The 16,000-nt window shown below is 41.0% G+C and overlaps 3 protein-coding genes across 8 annotated transcripts in view; 2 read left to right on the forward strand and 1 right to left on the reverse strand.

Annotated features, from left to right (window-relative positions):
• Positions 1-16,000, forward strand: part of RPS20 (ribosomal protein S20) — a 549,922-nt gene that overhangs the window by 421,790 nt on the left and 112,132 nt on the right. The gene's annotated exons all lie outside the window — the stretch shown is intronic.
• CHCHD7 (coiled-coil-helix-coiled-coil-helix domain containing 7) overlaps positions 1-16,000 on the reverse strand; it is a 1,019,570-nt gene that overhangs the window by 23,480 nt on the left and 980,090 nt on the right. The gene's annotated exons all lie outside the window — the stretch shown is intronic.
• Positions 1-16,000, forward strand: part of PLAG1 (PLAG1 zinc finger) — a 45,616-nt gene that overhangs the window by 15,932 nt on the left and 13,684 nt on the right. The gene's annotated exons all lie outside the window — the stretch shown is intronic.

Genomic DNA, 16,000 nt, shown 5'->3' on the forward strand with positions numbered 1-16,000 from the left:
CTAACGTGGGTATTGTCCTGATTCCCACTTACGGAGGAAGAAAATGAGCAGAGAGAATTTAAGTCACTAAGTATTAAATGAGATAATACATGAAAAAAATTCTCAGCATAACACTCGGTTCCATTCAAGTGGTCAAACGGTTTTTGTTTGTTCTAAACAAGCCTGTTCACTCTTTTTCATGAAATTTTGGCTAATAATGATGATAATAGTCTCTAATAGAACTAGAAATCTCTGATAGTCGTTAGGTAACTTTACCCCCCAAGTTCACTGAGAAAATTGAGTCTATCAGATGTGCACCCTCAGCAGCTTCTTCTCTCACCACCCACCTTATTCCCATTCTAACCCCTCCTTTTCTTGGCTGCAGAGGAGCTCTGCTCTTCTGCCCAAGGCTCATCCACTCTTTCACTGTCCCATTAAATATGGGATCGTGTTTGGTCCCACTGACTTCTTCCCTTCAGCCAGTGGAGGTGTTCAAGATTCTCCAGATCAAAACGGTTCAGAGTCCTCACTTGTCTCTGCCATCTCCATTCTCTTTCTCCTACAGGCCTTCACATCTTTCTCAAACCACACACACCCAGCAGACTCCTGCCTCACCACTCCCCCGAAGCAACTTGGGCAAAGGTTTCATGATGGCCTCCTGCCACATACGCATGCTGCACCCACATACACACGACACACACACACACACACACACACACACACACACACACACACACACACACACACACACACACACACACACACCCCCAGTGCTGAGTCCAGCAGATGCTTTCCCGGTTGCTCCACTTGCCTGCTTCATGACCCAAGTCTCTCCCGCTGTAGTGCACCCACTGCACCCATGAGCCACCATATTCTGCCACCTCAGCCTGACAGCGCCTTGATCTTGCTACGTTCATTTATTCTCCACCTTTATTAGTTAAAAAATAACTAGTCATCAGTGAAACCCCGTCTCTACTAAAATTACAAAAAAATTAGCCAGGTGTGGTGATGCACGCCTGTAGTCCCAGCTACTGGGGAGGCTGAGGCAGGAGAATGGTGTGAACCCAGGGGGCGGTGCTTGCGGTGAGCGGAGATCGTGCCACTGCACTCCAGCCTGGGCAGCAGAGCGAGACTCCGTCTCAGGAAAAAAAACAAAAAACAAAAAACTAGTCATCATATGCTGAATAGTTGCTTGATAGCCTAATGGCAGTATTTCTTTTTCCTTTTTTTTTTTTTTTGAGACAGAGTTGTGCTCTCTCACCCACGCTGGAGTGCAGTGGCACGATCTCAGCTCACTGCAACCTCCGCATCCTGGGTTCAAGCGAGTCTCTTGCCTCAGCCTCCCGAGTAGCTGGGACTACAGGTGTGTGCCACCACACCCAGCACACTTTTTGTATTTTTTTAGTAGAGACAGGGTTTCGCCATGTTGGCCAGGCTGGTCTCAAACTACTAGCCTAAAGTCATCCAACAGCCTTAGCTTCTTAAAGTGCTGAGGTTACAGGAATATTTAATTTCTAAAAAATAGTTTACCTAATGAAGGCCAGGCACAGTGGCTATGCCTAAAATCCCAGCACTTTGGAAGGCCGAGGCGGGTGGATCACAGGGTCAGGAGATGGAGACCATCCTGGCTAACACGGTGAGACCCCATCTCTACTAAAAATACAAAAAATTACCCAGGCGTGGTGGCAGGTACCTGTAGTCCCAGCTACTCGGGATGCTGAGGCAGGAGAATGGCGTGAACCCGGGAGGCAGAGCTTGCAGTGAGCGGGGATGGCGCCACTGTACTCCAGCCTGGGTGACAGAGCGAAACTCCGTCTCAAAAAAAAAAAAAAAAGAAAGGTCTGACTGTTAAACATTTGTTACTGTGTTACTTGTACATCAGTCTCAAATGCTTAAAAATAACCGTTTAGCCTCAGTAGAGTAGAATTAGCCTCAGTAGAGTAGAATTATCAGTTGATTGGTCTGTGGCCTTTGTAGCAGGGTCAAGGGTGTAAAAATGATCATGTGCATTCCTTAGTTTGGAGAAGATGTAAACATCATAAACTGTGTAAATCATTTCTGACTTTGTCATTGTCAACCAGCTTTTATTATGTACCCAGAGCTTGTGGTACATGTACGTGTAGGTTTACTGTGTAGGGTGAAGTGTAGTGCTGCCTTTAGAGATTTTTTTTAAAACCTTTTATTGTAGAATATTTTAAAGATATATAGAAGTACAGAAAACAATAGAATGAATCCTCATACTCATCGCCAGTTTCAAGTTACCACACCTCAGCAGCCAGTCTTGTTTCCTTCCTCCCCTACCCATACCCATTGCCTCTCTCCTGCAGACTCTTTTGATGCAGTTACTTCATATCATTTGTATATTTCTTGGTGTTTCCAAAAAGTATAGACTCTTTTTAAAGGTATAATTACAATACAATTATCACACACTAAAAGAACAATAATTCCTTAATATCTAGTGAGTTTTTTAAAATCTGCCTACCTGTCTCCTGTTTTTAATGATTTCCATGATCCAAATCCAGTAAGGTCCATACCTACTATTAGCTGGTATATCTCTTTAAGTCTTTTTTGACCCACAGTTATTCTTTTTTTTCTTCCTTAGAACGTATTTGTTAAAGAAATGGATGTTTTGTTTTGTCTTTTGTTTTTGTGTCTGTCTGTCTGCCCTGTAGTGTTTCCCCCAAGTCTGAGTTCTGCGGATTGCATCCCTCTTGTATTCTTTACATGCTCTGTAAGGTTCAGGTTCTGCTTTTTGCCTCCAAACACATTCTAGTCTCTTAAAAAGGAAAGTTGGAAAGATTGAATGTGGAAGAAATACATATTGAATTAAGTGCCATAAGCAATCATGATAACGTTGCTACCAATATAGTAAATATAGCTATTTATCATAGCTATAGTATTATGGTGTAGAATTAGCATTCCCATCGTTTTAAAAAATGCATTAAATACTAACAGATATTTCCTTCTGAAATGTTCTTTAAAACTGTGTAATACTTTAAAAAATGGAATTGGGATCTTTGTTTTGTATCTTACTTTTTAAAAACCTAATATTGTATAAAGATTGTTTCCCGCGTACTTATATTTACTTCTGTGTATTCCTCAAAAGCTAGACCACTTGAGAATGAATGACCACAGTTTATTTAGCCTTCCCTAGTTGTTGGCGAATAGGTAGTTTCCAGTCCAGTCTTTAAATAATGCAGTAATGAATGACGTCATGCATGAATCTTTATGGGTGTCTCAGGTTATTTCTTAAGTTAAATGCTTAGGTGTAAAATGAGTGGGCAAAAAGATAAGTGCCCATTTTTCATTGGCTTGGCAATTGCATAGCAAGTTTGACCTCCAGGGAAGACTTCCAGTTACTGTCGCTGGTAGTACACAGGAGTGCCCATTTCCTTCACTTTCCCTACCATGGGCCACAGCCACTTAGAGCAACCTTCCCTCCCTCTACACTTGTTGATTTCCTTTGTTTTAATTTGTCCTTCGTGTTTTCTGTTCTTAGCAGTCACCTACCTGCCGTCATTGCATTTCCCTTTGATACCTGGGGCTGCTTATCTTCCCTGTACCAAAAAGCCCAGTTAACCCCAACTTGTTATGGTTTTGCCTACAAGATTGGCACTGAGTGAGTACATGCCTCAATATGAAGTGCTTGATATGTGTAGATTTGTAGTATCTACTTTGGCTGTTCAGAACCTGTGTTCCTGTGTTCCTCCTTTCTAGGTTTTTTTTTTTTCCTGTGTTTTAGATCGTTGATGTTGCCAGATAAATGAAAGATCACCCTATGTTAATACCATAGGTTCTGTTAAGGTAGGGAGAAGAACACGTGCCAAACTCTGAATTATATTGGAATTTGTAAAGCAGATAATTTAAGAGAATAATTATTCACATTACCCAACAAGTTGCCTTTTTAAAAAAAAAAGGATTGAAATTGGCACCTTTTTTGGTACCGTTAGTTATTACCTATCTGAGCAATGTCAGTTGAGAATCTAAAGTATTAGAACTCCAAAAGTCATCATCGAAGTGCTCTGCAATTACAGTGCATACTAAAAATACCTCACATTTGCATAATGCTTGTAAAGCTGCATCATTGTCTGGAACACCCCACCCCTGTGAATTTGAACCCTAAAGTGGCCCTTGCTGACCACAGGCTCGCGTCCTCTGCTTCTATATCCTTCCTTGCTCCTGCTGACTTTGTTTCTGCTACTACAATTTATGCTACAGTTAAAGAAAGGTAAAAAATCATGTCTAATGTTACATAGGTAAATACATGAGAAAGTACATACTCAGGTCTTGGTATCATTCATTCCTTTATGATCAATGCCAGTAAAGTGTTTTAAAGCAAAAGAAAGCAAACAAGTCCAGCATTGTGAAAGGTGCCTATGGACAAATTTGGTATATACCTCCTTCTCGCTAGCTCAGGTCTCATGTGCTCTCTGCTGCCACCGCTGGCTCCTGCTAGTGCTCTAGAATGTTCTGCTTCTCCACTGCTCTCTACTTCACCTTCCTGCTCCCAGCCCTGGGAGAATCCTCTCCTCTTGCCTTTTCCAGATGACTCAGGACAGTGACATTACTGGGTGATCCAGAAGCAGCGTGTGTAAAGCAGGCCTGCAATGATGGCATGAGTCCAGGGCCTATGGTCGTTTGGCCCTCCTCAGTCACTCTCCAGCCCTGTCATGGGAACATCCCCCCATTCCCTTTAAATTCCGTAGTGCCGGGCTCCCACGTTCCTCCAGCATGTCAAGCCACATTTCACATGCCTGCCCTTGCACATGCCATTTCCTCTGATGGAATGTTCTTACCCCTTTAGTTCACTGAACCAATACCTACTCATCCTTGAAAACTGCTCATGTGTCACCTACTCTATGAAGCAAAATTAATTACTGTCTGTGTCCTCCCCCTGTGCCTTGATGGTCTTTGGTTTAGCATCTGCACATACCCTGTCCTTCTCTATCTCTTCTTGTGCCCTGGGTCCCATCCCCTCCAATGCATTATCCTTTCTTTGCCTTTCCTTCTCCATCTGATCCTTCCTGTCAGCATTTAAACATGACAAATCTCTGCCATATTTTAAAAAATAAAACAGTGACAGCTCACGCTCCTCTCTGTACCTTCCCCTTCAGCTGATAGCATTTCTCCAAAGAGGGATGTGGACTTAGTGCCCCAGGTTCCTCATGCAGCACTCATTCCTCCACACCAGGCTTCCATTCTGGTTCCCCAAAGTATAATAGTTCTTTTCAAGATTACTAAAAACCTGCATGTCACACAACCAGGAGGAAGTAGGGTTTAGTCCTTATCTTGGCTCTGCCTCCCTGCAACATTCTCTTCCCTTGGCTTCTGTGACCCTAGAGCATCCTGGCTTTCCCTGCTACTCAGTGGCATACCTTCGACCTGTTTGCTGGCTTCCCCACTCTGTCCATTCTCCAAGTAGTCCCTCCTTTCCCCCTCTCCATGCCCCTTTCCACACCTTGCGGTGCCATGGTCTCTGCCATATGCCATCTTCCTCCTAGTCCTTACCCTGCTCTTCAAAACCTTTACTGGTGTGCCACTCACTGTGTTTTGTGCCTTACATGCAGTATCATTTATTCCTCACAACAACTCTGTAGGGCTTCATTATCTCACTTTATAGCTGAGGAAACTGAAACTGAAGAAAGATAAGTCATTTACCCAAGGCCGTGAGCTAGTCCACTTGACTTGCAGTCATCAGGCAAGATTGCTTTCACACCACTGGCTGAGTGACCTGTCCCACAGCCCTTCCATCTCCAGTTACACTTGCTAAAGCAGTGGCTCTCAGCCTCCAGTAGGCTCCAGCCTTGCCTTTCTGGAACCTCCCTTCCCACTGCTTTCCTTAAGACACCATCAGCTCCAGTCACAGGAGGAATAAGCACTTCTACCCTGGTCTGCGCTTTTCTTCTCCCCGGACTGGGACACACTCCCCACCTCTCCAGCCTCACCTGTCTAGGTCCACATCTCACCTCCCCCGAATCTGGGTTCAGTTGGCTCTTTCTTCCCAAATTCCCATCTCCAAAGCTTGGAAAGATCTTTTCTTTCTGTGAATTCCCACTGTACCTAATCTATACTTACCTTGTGGCATCTTCTACCTTCTGTTTTGTATTATCAATAATTATAAATTATGAGTATCCTTTTGGGATACCTCCCCTACTAGACTGCAAGCTCCTTGATGGTAGAACTGGTGACTGATTAATCTTTGTGTTCACCATGATACCTTGATAGCTAAATTAAATGATAAGGATTTATTTATCTGTAAGTTTGTTCTTATAGCCCTTTCCCAGAGCTCTCTACAGATAGGGGGACTGTACTGGTCTGTTGGGGAAGACGAACTTTCTGGACATGACCACAAGATGGCAACAGTGACTGCAGCGTCCTGGTGTCTGTAGAGGGTGGGCCAAGTCAGGAAAGAGAACAATGTCTTCTTGATTGCAGGAGACTCAAGGGAAATCCAAGAGAATTTTCAAATTTAAAGCATTCTGTCAATTCCCAGTTACTTACAGAGGTGAGCAAATAGATTGGACAACTGTTTTCTTCTGTGGGTTCATTTGGCCAACAGCATGGAAAGCTCTCTTCCTGCCCTTCCACCCGTCTTCCTTTTATTCATTCAGCACATACTTGAGTGTCACCTGTGTGCATCCACTGTTCTAGGTACTAGACATACAGAAATGGGCAGTAAAAGGCAGGATCCTGTTCTGATGGAACTTACATTTTGTGGCCTTCACTGGGACCCAGTGGAAGATACTGGAGATAGAACCAAGAGTTTCCTTGCTGCTTTTTGTTACTTCTGGAGTCATCTTTTCCCCTTTCCCCCAGCATGGATCGATCCATAGTTTTATATTATCTACACACGTTTCATTTCAACAAGCAAAGGGACCACTGGTCAGTGAATCACAGTGACTAATTTTGTTTTAGCCATGATTATTGGTGACCTTCTCCCCTCTTCCCAGTTACCCAGTTAATCAAGAATCGACTGTGTTCTTCTTACAGTTAAAGATATGGAAGTCAAAGGTAAAAAATCATGTCTAATGTTACACAGGTAAATACATGAGAAAGTACATATTCAGGTCTTGGTATCATTCATTCCTTTATGATCAATGCCAGTAAAGTGTTTTAAAGCAAAAGAAAGCAAACAAGTCCAACATTGTAAAAGGTGCCTATAGACAAATTTCACATACATGGTGTCAGTGCTAATGGTGAGTGATAAAGTTGACCTAATGTAAGTTTACTTAAAGTTGCGTCTAGTGTTTAGAAACAGTTCTTCTTCAAGGGGTAAACAAGAGTGTAAAAAGAATACACATGTAATAATTTAGAAGCATCAACTACCACACATTGCTTGTTTTAAGACCAAGAAGTTACTATCTGTTAGAGCAGCCTTCTTTGTGGTATGAATCTTAGTTGAGTATTCATTTTTTTTTCCAGTATCAGTTCCCTGTCCCCTCCCTCCATCTTCCCCGCATACCGAATGACTCTGAAAGATGGGATTCGGTTCCACACAACCTCTTACCAAACCTTCCCTTCATTTCAGGAGGACAAGAGAAGGGGATTAATTTGAAAGGCTATGTGAAAGAGGCATCCTGTGTTGTAGAACTCACAGTATGGAATCGTGGCTCCTATGTACTTCAGTCGAGTAGATTTTTTTATGACATGTAGCTATTTTCTCTGATTTTTAGCAATTATAATGTTTTCATATGTGCATTATCATCTGTTACCAACCAAAGTTAAGCCATAAACAGGGGTCAGTCCATTGCTGAATAGTCAGTAATTATGTATTACCCAAGTTACTTTTCAATTGAACATGCAGAATGACTGCTGGCTTCCCATGGATCAGTTTTATTTTAGCTGTGATTTGGGTTTATGTATGACCATGGCCACCATAAAATTTAAGGTACACCTCGCCTATGCCACAGAGATGAGAAGATTAGAAGTATGCTACTTCACCAAATAACACTTTTAATACGAATCTCATTTATATATGAGCCTTCTTCTCAGGAAGTATTCCTATTGTTTGTCCTTCAAAGATTCCATTGACTGTGATTCTGTATAAGAGCCTGTGCCCAAAAAAACAAAAATAAAAACAAACCTTATTTTTTAAATCCACATCAGGCCAGGGCAGCACTTACCTCTGAGTAACACTCTGAATACAATAACTTTGCATTTTGAGCCCTCAGAACTATGCTAGAGACTTTGCGTACCCCACTTTAATTCACACACTACTGCAAGGTAAGTATTTTTTCGCATCCTACAGAGAAAAATGCTGAAGAGAGACCAAATACATCATTGAAAGTAGTTACACAGATAGTGAAGGTCAGACAGGATTCAAATGTAGTTCTGATTCTTGCCTTTGCCTCTCTGCTACTATTCCCCTGCACTGCTTTAGGCTCTGAATCAGGGCAAGGATTCATGTTTTAGGGCCCTCTCCAAGTCAGAGTTTTAAAGTAGCATTGCAAAGGTGATTTCCAGAACTATACTGCCTGAGATGATGGAAAGATCTTCTCTCTGTAACACATTTCTGTATCGCAGTAGGGAAGGAGACCAGGGGAATGGGGAAAAACCGAGGAGTGTGTCATCATGCAGTGTAGGGGCCACCCCAGATCCTGGTGCTGAAGCTTCAAGAAAGAGGAGCCTGGGACTTTGCATTGATGGGTTTGAACCCCATTTTGTTAACTGTCAGCAAACACTGCAAAGCCTTAAGTGAGTTTATAATTTAGGAAGGTCAGGCCAGGCACAGTGTCTTATGCCTGTAATCCCAACACTTTGGGAGGCTGAGGCCGATGGCTTACCTGAGGTCAGGAGTTCGAGACCAGCCTGACGAATATAGAGAAACCCCATCTCTACTAAAAATACAAAATTAACCAGGCATGGTAGTGCATGCCTGTAATCCCAGCTACTCAGGAGGCTGAGGCAGGAGAATCGCTTGAATCTGGGAGGCGGAGGTTGCAATGAGCTAAGATCGCACCATTGCACTCCAGGCTGGGCAACAAGAGCGATACTCAGTCTCAAAAATAATGTAATAATAGTAATTTAGGAAGGTCACCTTTTTTTTTTTTTTTTTTAAATGCTAACCAGCTGGGCGCGGTGGCTCACACCTATAATCCTAACTTTAGGAGGCCAGGGCTGGCAGATCGCTTGAGGTCAAGAGTTCAAGACCAGCCTGGGCAACATGGCAAAACCCCGTCTCTACCAAAAATACAAAAAATTAGCTGGGCGTGGTGACATGCACCTGTGGTCCTACCTACTCAGGAGGCTGAGGTAGGAGGATCACTTGAGCCCAGGGGGCGGAGGTTGCAGTGAGCCAAGATTGCGCCACTGCACTCCAGCCTGGATGACTGAGTGAGATCCCATCTCAAAAAAATAAATAAATATAAATAAAATAACCTAATTAGAAACTGAAAGGAGAATGGCCACTTAATTGTTTCGGAGAGCAATGAAGGCACATAAAGATTGGTTGCTTTCTGAAGAATCTAACAATGGCATTGGGTGTAGGAGTTGGGGAAGCAAGTTGTATAGGCATCTACACTTAAGGTAATTTATAAATTATACAAATAATTTTTAAAGTTTAAGCCCCTGGTGACATGACACATACATGGCTCCTTCACCCTTCTTGTCTCCTGCAGAGCTCCAGTCTGCCTCTCTTGCTCTTAGCCCCAAAAACAGTGAATCTCCTGAAGTTACCTAGACCCACAGAACAGTTTGTGACTCCCTCTACCTGGAGTACCTGCCCATGCCTGGCTGATACTTGTTCTTTTGTTATCTTGGCTTCTGTATTACTTCATCTGTTTTATTGAGTTAATCAAAGGCAGGCCTATCAATTAGCATGGCACTTATTTCTTTTAAAGCAACTGCTAGTGAACATTTTTTTTAAAGTCTATGCAGAGGCTGAATTGAAACACTTCAGTGGGTACTTCCTTTGGTATTTGATAAGTGGAACGTATCCCAGAACTATTTATCATCCATGGGTCTCAGTTCCAGTTAGATGTATTCTTGGAGCCTTTAAATCATGTAGTGTGATACACCAGCCCATAACGCAACAGGTGAACTGAACTGGCTTCCTCCAAGTTTGACAGCTGAGAATGTGGCTCTAAAACCTGCCTAGATATATATCCTTTTCTAGTAAGAACTGAATGCAACTCACATTTAAGCCAATATTCTTTCCTCTTTTTTTCCTCCCTCTGAATGGGAAGGAGAGATTTTAGTCATTTTGAGTCATTACCCTTAAAGGATTTTAGTTTATCAGTTTGCAGAAAGTTTTATTTTCATTACTTCTGTAAATTTATATGATAATGAGTTTCTCATCCTCATTTTGTTTTTTGTAATATGAAAACTCTGCCATTTTGTTGTTTTTTAATAGTTTGGGGGGGTATAATTGATATTGTACAGAATGCCCACAAGTAAAATGTGCTTGCAGTTTTCACATATATATGCATACATCCCTGAAACCATCACCATTATCAACATGGTGAGCATATCCGTCATTCCTAAAAGTTTGCTCATGCCCTTTTGTGATGGATCCCTCACTATCCTACCTCCTGTCCCCAGACAACCACTGATCTGCTTCCTGTCCCTATGGATAAGCTTGCATTTCCTAGACATTTGTATAGATGCAATCATATAGTATGTACTCTTTGTTTTGCCCAAGTTCTTTCATTCAGCCTACTTATTTTGAGGTTCATCCACGTTACTGTGTGTATCAATAGCTTATTCCTTTTTGCTGCTGATTAGTAGCCCATTATAGGAATATACTACAACTTGTTTTTTTGTTTTGTTTTGGGGTTTTTTTGTTTTTGTTTGTTTGTTTTTTGAGACAGAATCTCACTCTGTCACCCAGACTGGAGTACAATGGCATGATCTCAGCTCACTGCAACCTCCGACTCCCGGGTTCAAGCCTCTCCTGGGTTCAATCAATTCTCGTGCCTCAGCCTCCCGAGTAGCTGGGATTACAGGTACATGCCACTATACCCAGCTAATTTTTGTATTTTCAGTAGAGATGGGGTTTCACCATGTTGCCCAGGCTGGTCTTGAACTCCTGACCTCAAGTGATCCACTCACCTTGGCCTCCCAGAGTGCTGGGATTACAGATATGAGCTACTGCGCCTGGCTAGCTAATTTTTGTATTTTCAGTAGAGATGGTGTTTCACCATGTTGCCCAGGCTGGTCTCGAACTCCTGACCTCAAGTGATCCACTCACCTTGGCCTCCCAGAGTGCTGGGATTACAGACGTGAGCTACCGTGCCCGGCTAAAACTTGATTTTATCCATTCACACAAGGATAGACCTTAGGGTTGCATCTAGTTTTGACTATTATAAACAAAGCTACTATGGCTATTCATGAAGAAGGCTTTGTAAAGGCTTATGTTTTCAGATCTCTTGGTAAATAGCTAGATGTGAAATGACTGTGTCATATGGTAGACACGTGTTCAACTTTTAAATAAATTGCCAAACTGCTTTTTAAAACAATTGTACCATTTTTACCTTCCTGTCCATGGTAGATAGGAATTCTGTTTGCTTCACATTCTCAGCAGCACTTGATACTGTCCAGTGTTTTTAATTTTGGTCATTCTAATGGGTAGATAGCATTATCTCACTGTGGTATTAATTTGCATTTCCCTAATGATCAATGATCTTTTCGTGTGCTCCTTTACTATTCATATATTTTCATTGGTGAAATATCTGATTAGATCTTTTGCTCATTTGTTAATTGAGTTTTTTTATTGTTGAGTTTTGGAAGTTCTTTATATATTCTGGATACAAGTAATTTATGAAGTAAATGCTTTGCAGAGATGTTGTTCTAATCTTCTAGTGGCTTGTCCTTTTTATTCTCTTAACATTGCCTTTTGAGGGGAAGTTTTAAATTTTGATGAAATCTGATTTATCAGTGTGTTTATTTTATGGGTTGTGCTTTTGGTGGTGTGACCAAGGACTTTTTGACTAAATGAATGCCACAGAGATTTTTTTGTTTTCTTCCAGAAGTTTTATAGTTTTAGGCTTTACATTTAGGTTCATGATCCATTTAGAGTTAATTTTTCTATACGATGTGAGATGTGATACCAAGTTCATTTTCTTGATGTGTAGATACCAAACTTTTCCAGCAGCATTTGTTTAAAAAAAATATTTTTGGTGAAATAATTTTTTCTGATTATAAAGACATGTAAAGATTGTAAAGACATTGTAAAGATTATAAAGACATTCGTATAATGTAGAAAAGTGTAAAGCTTATGTCTTCCTAATCTTCTGTTTGTAATTTACCTAGGTACATTTAACAGTATTGGGAGAGGGAGAGCAAGTTTTAAGTGCATAGTTTTAAAAAATTGGTATCATAGTGTATATACTTACTGTGTGTCCTGCTTTTTACAATTTTAACATTATAACTTTCCCCACGTAACTTAGTATTCTTTAATTGCTCTTTCCCATGGGATTTAATATTCTTTAACTGCATGGTTTTTAATGGCTGCATAGCTGTTCTATCACATGCATATCACACTTCACCTCTTTTATTTGACATTATCAATTTTTAATCTTAAAATATACTTTGAGCATCTTTAAACTTAAAATATTTTTATTTTTGCTTAAATTTTTCTAAATGAATTATCAGGTCAACATATATTAACTTTTAAATGGCTTTGATTACATAGTTGCACAATATATTCCAGAAAGGTTTCAACAATTTACACTCCCATCAGCAATAACTAAGCAATTTAATCCTTTATTGCAAGTTTTGTTTGTTTGTTTTTGTAAAAACCTCAAGGATACCCTGGACACTCCTCTGCTTCTCTCAAAGGCAAGTATTTTCCGCTAGCCAAGTGCCATTCTCCTTTCTCATTCTTCCCAGACATAGGACCCTTCTACTCAGCACTGTCCAAGGTGAGCAAACTCCATGCATTTCTTGCCTTTGCTACCAAAAAAATTAGCAGGATGAACATACCTCCCTCCTAAGTCTAGTTTGATAAAGAAGCCCCTTTTCTTATCCAGGGCAAAATCTTCTCCCTCTTCTCTAGATCCCGTTCTACCCTGATTCTTCCAGGAATGCCCTACTTTCTTCCCTGTATCTTTATCCCTAGCATGGAAGCATTCTCTTGTCTCTCCCTCTGGGATCTTGAGTTCCCCCTTAGCTACCCCCTATTTTATTTTTCTCTTTAGATGCAAAACTCCTAGAAAGAAAACATCCTCTTGTTGGATGTCATTTCCTTGTCACCCAATGAGCTATCCTTACTTACACGTTCTCATTCTCCCTCCGCCCATTCTCTCACTCCCTCCCGCCCCACTTCTCTTGCTGTAGTTTGGCATCCTCATGCCTAAGTGGTGAACCTATGGGCCGGTCCTGTAGCTCTTAGCATTTTTATATTTTTGTGGTTTCCACCACACTTTCCTTCCTTCTCCTTAAAGTTCTATCTCTGCTCTTTCTCCCCTTAAATTACCTGATTTTGCCTCATAGAGGTGATCTTTCGGCTCCATCAGCAGTTAACCAGTAAATTGGCTTGAGTCTGTCTCTGTAAGAGTTGGCTGTACAACTATCATTGTCTTTCTTCCTCATATCTCTTTTTGTTAATACTATTGGGCACATAAGTAGACTTTCTTCTAGTAAATCTTATTTTTGCTGGTTTTCATGTCTGCTTTGGATAACTCCAACACATATCTTCTGTGTCTCATTCAAACAAGCACTGCCTTTCCTCTCTCTCCCATCCTACCTCCCCAAAGCATTTGCTGTTCTCAGTGCTTTCGATCCATTTGGTGTTTTACAGTTGCCAAACATCTCATAATGAGTACATGAGTGTGAACAGTCCAGCCCATTGGGCACTTTTCTCACCTGAATCTGTACAGCATGTATAAACTATGCTGCATGGTAGCCAGAAGGTCATCTTAGAATCTAATAATCTATGGTTCTAATCCCTGACTTCTTTTTTGCAGTCATGCCCACCCCTACAGCCACACACACACTTTTTTCCTTTGTCTTTCTTAATTGTACATTTTTTAAGGCAAAAATTACCAAATATCCATAGTACTGGTTTCCTTTTCTGACCTTCTGTGGTACTTTTTTATACCATATAATATTGTTTTTAAATGTTGATTTGTCACTCCAATACCACCTTATGGCAGATTTTATTTAACATTTATATTTCTTAACTTGACAAGAGGTATATATTCTTTTTTTACATACATACTTTAAGTTCTGTGGGATACATGTGCAGAACGTGCAGGTTTGTTACAATAGGTATACACGTGCCATGGTGGTTTGCTGCACCTATCAACCCGTCATCTACATTAGGTATTTCTCCTAATGCTGTCCCTCCACTACCCCCCACCCCCCGCCCCGACAGGCCCCGGTGTGTGATGTTCCCCTCCCTGTGTCTATGTGTTCTCATTGTTCAACTCCCACTTATGAGTGAGAACATGTGGTATTTTGTTTTCTGTTCTTGTGGTAGTTTGCTGAGAATGATGGTTTCCAGCTTCATCCATGTCTCTGCAAAGGACATGAACTCATCCTTTTTTATGGCAGCATGGTATTCCATGGTGTATATGTGCCACATTTTTGTTATCCAGTCTATCACTGATGGGCATTTGGGTTGGTTCCAAGTCTTTGCTATTGTGAACAGTACCGCAATAAACATAATGTATGCATGTGCCTTTATAGTAGCATGATTTCTAATCCTTTGGGTGTATACCCAGTAATGGGATTGCTGGGTCAAATGGTATTTCTGGTTCTAGATCCTTGAGAAATCGCCACACTGTCTTCCACAATGGTTGAACTAATGTACACTCTCACCAACAGTGTAAAAGCATTCCTATTTCACCACCTCCTCTCCAGCATCTGCTGTTTCTTGATTTTTTGATGATTGCCATTCTAACTGGTGTGAGATGGTATCTCATTGTGGTTTTGATTTGCATTTCTCTAATGACCAGTGATGATGAGCTTTTTGTCATATGTTTGTTGGCCACATAAATGTCTTCTTTTGAGAAGTGACTGTTCATATCCTTCGCCCACTTTTTGATTGGGTTTTTTTTTCTTGTAAATTTGTTTAAGTTCCTTGTAGTTCTGAATATTAGCCCTTTGTCAGATGGATAGATTGCAAAAACTTTCTCCTGTTCTATAGGTTGTCTGTTCAGTCTTTGACAAACCTGACAAAAACAAGCAATGGGGAAAGGATTCCCTATTTAATAAATGGTGTTGGGAAAACTGGCTAGCCATATGCAGAAAACTGAAACTAGACCTTTCCTTACACCTTATGCAAAAATTAACTCAAGACGGATCTAAGACTTAAATGTAAGACCTAAAACCATAAAAACCCTAGAAGAAAACCTAGGCAATACCATTCAGGACACAGGCATGAGCAAAGACTTCATGACTAAAACACCAAAAGCAATGGCAACAAAAGCCATAATTGACAGATGGGATCTAATTAAACTAAAGAGCTTCTGCACGACAAAACGTATATATTCTCCAGCCACAACTAACTTGTCTGCTCCTACAGAACAGGAATCATGTCTGTCTGTACCCATAGTAATTCAGATTGGTACCATACATAATAGGTGTTGGTAATGTTTATTCCATCAGTGTCACATATTCGTCTTAGTAGAGTGGTAACCATGTATAATTGAGCCTTGACCCTCTGGTGTAGGGAAATGAAGCAGGTGATTTTCTGCATAGAACTTGTGGCTTCCTTTTCTCTCCTAGTTAATATCCCTAGAGATTGGTCTTCGTAACCTGCACCAACAGACGGATGCTGAAGATAACCCAAAACATTGAATACTTCAGAATACATTTTGCATTTTCTTTGTATGTCGTTGAGGATGGACATGACCTGGGAATTTAATTGAAAACAAGCAATAATCACATCATAAAGACTAATTCAAGAGCTCAGAAATTATCCCTGGCTCCTTATTCTGCCTCTGCCTGAGGGCGCTCAGTGGCTTGCACCCTTCTCTGTGGACAGATGGCCTGGTCTCAGACTGAGGAAAGCACTCATGGGGCAAGATTTCTCCCATAGCGATTGTTAAGGACAAGATAGACACCACAAAAGGTTTTT

Source organism: Macaca thibetana, chromosome 8, assembly GCF_024542745.1.
Source record: "Macaca thibetana thibetana isolate TM-01 chromosome 8, ASM2454274v1, whole genome shotgun sequence".
Taxonomy (NCBI): Eukaryota; Metazoa; Chordata; class Mammalia; order Primates; family Cercopithecidae; genus Macaca; species Macaca thibetana.